Source organism: Plecotus auritus, assembly GCF_963455305.1.
Source record: "Plecotus auritus genome assembly, chromosome: 3".
Taxonomy (NCBI): Eukaryota; Metazoa; Chordata; class Mammalia; order Chiroptera; family Vespertilionidae; genus Plecotus; species Plecotus auritus.
In genome coordinates, this window is record NC_137772.1 from 115,139,987 (window position 1) to 115,147,680 (window position 7,694).

Here is a 7,694-nt window from a genome sequence, read left to right on the forward strand (position 1 = left end):
TCCAAAGGCTGACGCTCTATCCACTGAGCCAAACTGGTTAGGGCCCTAAGACCTCTTTTGATGAAGAAAACTGTAGAAAGTTAGTAACTGCCACAAGCAAATGCTAGGTGGTGGCCCGTTTCAATTTTCCAGAGTCCTGCTTTGTGGGGTGTCTGAATGCATTGCTCAGGGTCTCTGCTCACACTAGCTGTAATCAATTGCAGCAGATTTTAGTTCACAGGTCACTTTTCCCCATATTTCTTTGTAAACTCTTCAGCATTCTTACAGATTTTTAAAATGGACCTTACGAGTGTTCTTTAGCTAGGTCAGCCTGAAGGGGATGCTCAGCCTTGGGATCGTTCACAGTGCTATGAGAGACTGAATTACTTGGTCGGTTTTTGTTGCTGACTTCCAGTTTTCAGCACTAATTACTGCCAGACAGACCTGTCCCTTTTCATCAATGCTGGGGCGATAGATCTTTGTTTTAAATGTGATCTTCAGTGGTTTGAATGGGTATTCTGCAGAAAACTTCATTTAGATTCTGAAGGCCCTTTTATCATACGGAGGATTGTCAGGAACAATAAGCCCTTGCCAAATCAATAAATTAGCTTCATCAAACCTGGATGTTAAGGAAGTTTTTCAAACCACATCTGCAGATTTCTTTGAAAGCTCCTTCTTCAGCTTCCTGCTGGCTGCCATCTTGGTTCTGGTGCCGCTGCGTTCCCAGTGTCAACAATAAAGATTATTTTTTATGAGGGTGACTGTTTATTGGAATACATTGAATAAGTTTTTTTAAAATTTAAATTCTTTATTGTTTAAAGTATTACATGAGTCTCCTTTTCACCCCAATGACCTCTCCCACCCCCCAGCACATGCCCTCACCCCTGTACTGTCTGTGTCCATTGGTTATTCTCATATGCTGCATACAATTTCTTTGGTTGATCTCTTACCACCTCACCTCCTGCCTTCCATCATAGGTTGGCCAGTCTGTTCGATGCTTCTATGTCTCTGCTTCTATTTTTGTTCATCAGTTTGTGTTGTTCATTATATTCTACAAATGAGTGAGATCATGTGATATTTATCTTTCTCTGACTGGCTTATTTCGCTTAGCATAATGCTCTCCAGTTCCATTCATCCTGTTGCAAATGATAAGAATTCCTTCTTTTTTACAGCAGCATAGTATTCCATTGTGCAGATGTACCACAGTTGTCTAATCCACTCATCTGCTGATGGGCACCTAGGCTGTTTTGAAATCTTAGCTATTGTAAATTTTTATGAACATAGGGGTGCATATATCCTTTCTGATTGGTTTTTCTGTTTTCTTGGGATATATTCTTAGAAGTGGTATTACTGGGTCAAATGGCAGTTCCATTTTAAAATTTTTGAGGAAACTCCATACTGTTTTCCACAGTGACTGCACCAGTCTGCATTCCCAACAGCAGTGAAGGAGGATTCCTTTTTCTTCGCATCCTCTCCAGCACTTGTCATTTGTTGATTTGTTGATAATAGCCATTCTGGCAGGTGTGAGATGGTACCTCATTGTTGTTTTGATTTGCATCTCTTGGATGATTAGTGACTTCGAGCATGTTTTCATGTGTCTCTTGGCTTTCTGAATGTCCTCTTTTGAAAAGTGTCTATTTAGGTTCTTTGCCCATTTTTTGATTGGATTGTTATCTTCCTTTTGTTAAGTTGTATTGTTATGCCCAGATTTCGTGATCCCCAAAGACCACCAGGAAGCCGAGTCCGATGCAAAAGCAAAGAGCCTTTATTCGAGCTAGCTCGAGCTCAGTCCCATACACACACACCAGCAGAGCGGCGAGGTGGAGAGAGAGAGAGAGCTTCAACGGGAAAAGGTTTTATAGGGATCTGGGGCAGGGGGCGGGTCCCCTGAGTTGGCTGACCCTGATTGGTCAGTTCCAGGTCAGGGTTTTATTTCAGGGTTTTACAGCAGGGACTTACACCAGGGCTTTACAGCAGGTTCTTATGGCACAAAGGACAGGAAATGATTAACACCTTCCTGGGTCTGAGCTATGCCCTGCTACCTCCTGATTATTGGAGACCAGGTGTAAGCTGACACTGTCCTTGCACCTGAAGGGGCTAGCAAGGCTGTCCCCTACCCACACAGTTTTCCCAGGCTTGTTTGGATGGCGGTTATCAGTAGAATGAGAGCAACCTTTTATAGCTTACCAAGAAGTCTGTAACTATTTACTGAGATTTGATGTACTGAGAATTTGTCCTGCTCTGTCTCTCCCTTAGAGATTAAGAGGAACAAAGAATACATTCCTCTTGACAGACCTCCTATTCAGTGTTTTGTGTATAAAAGGCATTATGCAGTTAATAAACTTGCTGCAGTCTCTCGATGATCTGCAGTCCCCCTGATCCCGCTCTCCTGTCTTTCTTTCTTTTCTCAATTCCCACCTCCCTACCTTAGCCCGGTTCAACCTGTCAGGCTGGCCCTGGCACCTGATGGGTGAAGGAGCATGCTATGGTATAGCCCAATTTGGGCCTAGCTGCTTTCTTGTAGTTTTTCTCGGAAGGGAGGTTATTCTGGGGACAGGATGAAGGGCCTAGCACAAAAATGGAGTCTCTGCCCTTTCAGTATGAGTTCCCTGTAAATGTTGGAGATTAAACCCTTATCAGTGATAACATTGGCAAATATGTTCTCCCATGAAGTGGGTTTTCTTGTTGTTTTGTTGATGGTTTCTTTTGCTGTGCAAAAGCTTTTTATTTTGATGTAGTCCCATTTGTTTATTTTCTCCTTAATCTCTTTTGCCCTAGGATCTGTGTCTGTAAAGATATTGCTACGACATATGTCTGCAATTTTGCTGCCTATGGAGTCTTGTAGGATTTTTATGGTTTCCCGTCTTATATTCAAGTCCTTTATCCATTTTGAGTTTGTTTTTGTGTATGGTGTAAGTTGGTGATCTAGTTTCATTTTTTTTTTTGCATGTATCTGACCAAATTTCCCAGCACTATTTATTAAAAAGGCTGTTTTGACTCCATTGTATGCTCTTGCCTCCTTTGTCAAATATTAATTGAGCATAATGGCTTGGGTCAATTTCCGGGTCCTCTATTCTGTTCCATTGGTCTATTTGTCTGTTCTTGTGCCAGTACCAGGCACTTTTGAGAACCGTGGCCTGATAATATAATTTGATGTCTGGTATTGTGATCCCTCCAACTTTGTTCTTTCTCAGGATAGTTGTGGCTATTTGGGATCTTTTTTAATTCCAGATGAATTTTTGTAGTTGGTTCTAGATGCCTGAAATATGCCATTGGTATTTTAATAAGTATTGCATTGAATCTATATATTGCTTTAGGTAGTATGGAAATTTTCATGATGTTGATTCTACCAATCCATGAACATGGTATGTTCTTCCATTTGTTTATGTCTTCCTCCATCTTTTTTTTTCAATGTCCTGTAGTTTTCTGAGTACAGGTCTTTTATGTCCTTGGCTAAGTTAATTACTAGGTATCTTAATTTTTTTGGTGCAATGGTAAATGGGATTGTTTTTTTCATTTCTCTTTCTGTGAGTTCATTATTGGTGTACAAAAAGGCCATGGAGAGAGAAACCTTCCAAATGGATCGCAGCCGTAGCCCCAGCCACAGCTGCAGTCGCAGCGGCAGCTGCTCCCGCTCCCGCTCTCCGCATAGGGAACTAGAACATAAGCAGTCCCAGTTCACTTCGCCAGAGAGAGAACAAAGGAGTGGGGAAAAGTCTCCGTGCAGGGAGAGAGAGCTGAGAAGGAGCTGCTCTGGATTCCCGCACAGAAGACACTCCAGATCCCCAAGACGGCATAGATCCACATCTCCTCCTTCTCGACCGAAAGAAAGAAGAGATGAGGAAAATAAAGAAACAAAGAGCAAAGAAGAGGAAGATTTAGAGGGCAAAACAGAAGAAGAAATAGAAATGATGAAGGTAATGGGATTTTCCACCTTTGACTCAACAAAAGGAAAAAGGTTGGATGGCTGTGTAAATGCCTATGCTGTAAATATATCTCAGAAATACAGAGAGAGAGAAGAGGAGAAGAGAAGAGAGAGAAGCACGAGAGAGAAATGAGAGGCAGTATCGTGCACGCACCCGGACCAGGGACCGATACCGCAGCTCAAGCATGCGCCACGACTGGGAATCATACCGTAGACACCACAGTTCACGGGACTACGGTCATTCAGCTGAGCCACACCTGCCAAGGCTAAAATTATAGATGTAAAACAGATCTCTCTTGAATTACTCACCTAGATTGATTATGTAAGGATTTTAACTGTAAATACATTCTTTTGTTAAGTGGAAACATTTTATTAATACCACAGGTGAAACCAATTCATACTTAAAATCTTACTGAATTCCTAATGAATTGGAAAGTCAAGAAGACACCTTCAAACTTTGCTTTTCTCTCTACCTTTGTCACTGATAAAAGACTAACATTCCAATTAATTTAGAATATGAATGTGATTTGAGAATGCTGGTGAGTTAAGGAACCAGTCATCATTGACATTCCTTTGTAAAGTTACCCTTCAAATAAAGTGTTATGGAGAACACCAGTAGAGTATGCAGTCAGATTTACTTGGCAGGTACCTGTTTTGAACTCTGCTCTATTTCCTTAAATTAAGTGCTTAGTGTTCCTAAAATAAATATATATTTTCAGTTGAGAAAAAAAAAAGGCCATGGATTTCTGGGTGTTAATTTTGCATCCTTATATATTGCCAAATTCATTTATTAGGTCTAGTAATTTTTTGATGGAGTCTTTGGGGTTTTCTATGTATAGTATCATGCCATCTGTGAATAAGGACAGTTTTACTTCTTCTTTTCCAATTTGGATGCCTTTTATTTCTTCTTGTCTTATTGCTATGGCTAGTACTTCTAGTACTATGTCAAACAGGAGTAGTGAAAGTGGGCATCCTTATCTTGTTCCTGTTCTTAGGGGAAATGGGTTTAGTTTTTGCCCATTGAGTATAATGTTGGCTGTAGATTTGTCATATAGGGCTTTCATTATGTTGAGGTATGATCCCTCTATTCCCACTTTGCTGGGTGTTTTTATCAAGAAAGGGTGTTGGATTTTGCCAAATGCTTTTTCTGCATCAATTGATATGCTTATGTGATTTTTGTCTCTCATTTTGTTTATGTGATGTACCACATTTATTGATTTGCAGATATTGTACCATCCTTGCATCCCTGGAATAAATCCCACTTGGTCATGGTGTATGATCTTTCTAATGTATTGCTGGATCTGATTTGCTAGAATTTTGTTGAGAATTTTAGCATCTATGTTCATCAAGGATATTGGCCTGTAGTTCTCTTTTCTGTGTTGTCCTTATCTGGTTTTGGGATTAGGGTAATGCTGGCTTCATAGAAAAAACTTGGAAGTGTGCCTTCCTCTTGAATTTTTTGAAATAGTCTGAGGAGGATAGGTTTTAGTTCTTTGAATTCTTGGTAGAACGCCTCTGTAAAGCCATCCAGATTAGGGCTTTTGTTTGCTGGAAGATTTTTGATCACTGTTTGAAATACTTTGGTAGTTATCAGTCTATTCAGGTTTTTTGATTCTTCTTGGTTGAATTTTGGGAGCTTGTATTTTTCTAAGAATATACCCTTTTTGTGTAGGTTGTCCTTTTTGTTGGAATAGAATTGTTCATAGTATTTTTTCATAATCATTTGTATTTCTGTGGAATCAGTTGTTATATTTCACCGCTTTCATTTCTGATTTTGTTTATTTGGGTCCTCTCTCTTTGCTTCTTGCTGAGCCTGGCTAGAGGTTTATCAATATTGTTTATCCTTTCAAAGAACCAGCGCTTGGTTTTGGTGATATTTTGTATTGTTTTCTTTGTTCTCTATTTTGTTTATCTCTGCTCTGATCTTTATTATTTCCTTCCTTCTGCTTACACTGGGCTTTTCTTGTTGCTCTCTTTCTAACTCTTTGAGTTGTAGGGTTAGGTAATTTATTACCATTGTTTCTTGTTTTTTTTTGTGGTAGGCTTGTAGAGCTATGAACTTCCCTCTCAAGACTGCTTTCACTGTGTCCCATAGATTTTGGATTGTTGTGTTTTCATTGTTGTTTGTTGCCATGATGCTTTTTATTTCTTCTTGGATCTCTCTGGTAACCCAGTCATTATTTAACAGCATGCTATTTAGTCTCCAGGTGTTTGATTTTTTAAATTGTTTTTATTGTAGTTAATTTCTAGTTTTATGCCATTGTGATTTGAGAAGTTGCTTGATAGGATTTCTATCTTCTTGAATTTGAAGAGACTTTGCCTGTGACCCAATATACAGTCTATCTTTGAAAATGACCCATGTGCACTTGAGAAGAATGTATATTCTGTGGCTTTGGGGTGAAATGTTCTGAAGATGTCAATTAATTCCATCTGATGTAGTGAGTCATTTAGGATTGATGTTTCTTTGCTGATTTTTTTAAATTAAATCTTTATTGCTCAGATTATTACAGTTGTTCCTCTTTTTCCCCCCCCATAGCTCCCCTCCACCCAGTTCCCACCCCACCCCATGCCCTTAAACCCCCCCCCCACTGTCCTCATTCATAGGTGTATGATTTTTGTCCGGTCTCTTCCCGCACCCCCCCACCACACCTTTCCCCCCCGAAGATTGTCAGTCCACTCCCTTTCTGTGCCCCTGATTCTATTATATTCACCAGTTTATTTTGTTCATCAGATTTTTGATTTTTTATTCACTTGATTTTTAGATTCACTTGTTGATAGATATGTATTTGTTGTTCATAATTTTTTATCTTTACCTTTTTCTTCTTCTTCCTCTTTTTAAAGAATACCTTTCAGCATTTCTTATAATACTGATTTGGTGGTGATGAACTCCTTTAGCTTTTTCTTATGTGTAAAGGTCTTTATCTGACCTTCAATTCTGAATGATAGCTTTGCTGGGTAGAGTAATCTTGGTTGTAAGTTTTTGCTATTCATCACTTTGAATATTTCTTGCCACTCCCTTGTGGCCTTCATAGTTTCTGTTGAAAAATCAGCTGACAGTCATATGGGTGCTTTCTTGTAGGTAACTAACTCTTTTTCTCTTGCTGCTTTTATTTTATTTTATTTTTTAAATTTCTTTATCGATTAAGGTATTACATATGTGTCCTCATCCCTCCATTAACCCCCCAACCCCCCAACTCATGCCCTCACCCACCTGTTGTCTGTGTCCATTGATTAGGCTTATATTCATGCATAACAAGTCCTTTGGTTGATCTCTCCTCCCTTCCCCAAACTTCCCCTACCTTCCCTCTGAAGTTTGGCAGTCTGATCCATGCTTCTCTGCCTCTGGATCTGTCCCTATTCATCAGTTTATGTTGTTCATTATATTCCACAAATGAGTGAGATAATGTGGTATTTATCTTTTTCTGACTGGCTTATTTCACTTAGCATAATGCTCTCCAGTTCCATCCATGCTGTTGCAAATGGTAAGAATTCCTTATTTTTTTAACTGCAGCTTAGTATTCCATTGTGTAGATGTACCACGGTTTTTTAATCCACTCATCTGCTGATGGGCACTTAGGCTGTTTCCAAATCTTAGCTATGGTGAATTATGCTGCTATGAACATAGGGGTGGATATATTTTTTCTGATTCGTGTTTCTAGTTTCTTGGGATATATTCCTAGAAGTGGGATCACTGGGTCAAATGGGAGTTCCATTTTTAGTTTTTTGAGGAAAATCCATAGTGTTCTCCACAGTGGCTGCACCAGTCTGCATTCCCACCAGCAGTGCAAAT

The 7,694-nt window shown here is 39.5% G+C and overlaps 1 pseudogene across 1 annotated transcript; it reads right to left on the minus strand.

Moving 5' to 3' along the window:
• Positions 1-221: 221 nt before the first annotated feature.
• Positions 222-678, minus strand: LOC308243622 (ubiquitin-conjugating enzyme E2 L3-like; annotated as a pseudogene). The gene has a single exon. The product of its transcript is annotated as a ubiquitin-conjugating enzyme E2 L3-like (transcript).
• Positions 679-7,694: the final 7,016 nt, after the last annotated feature.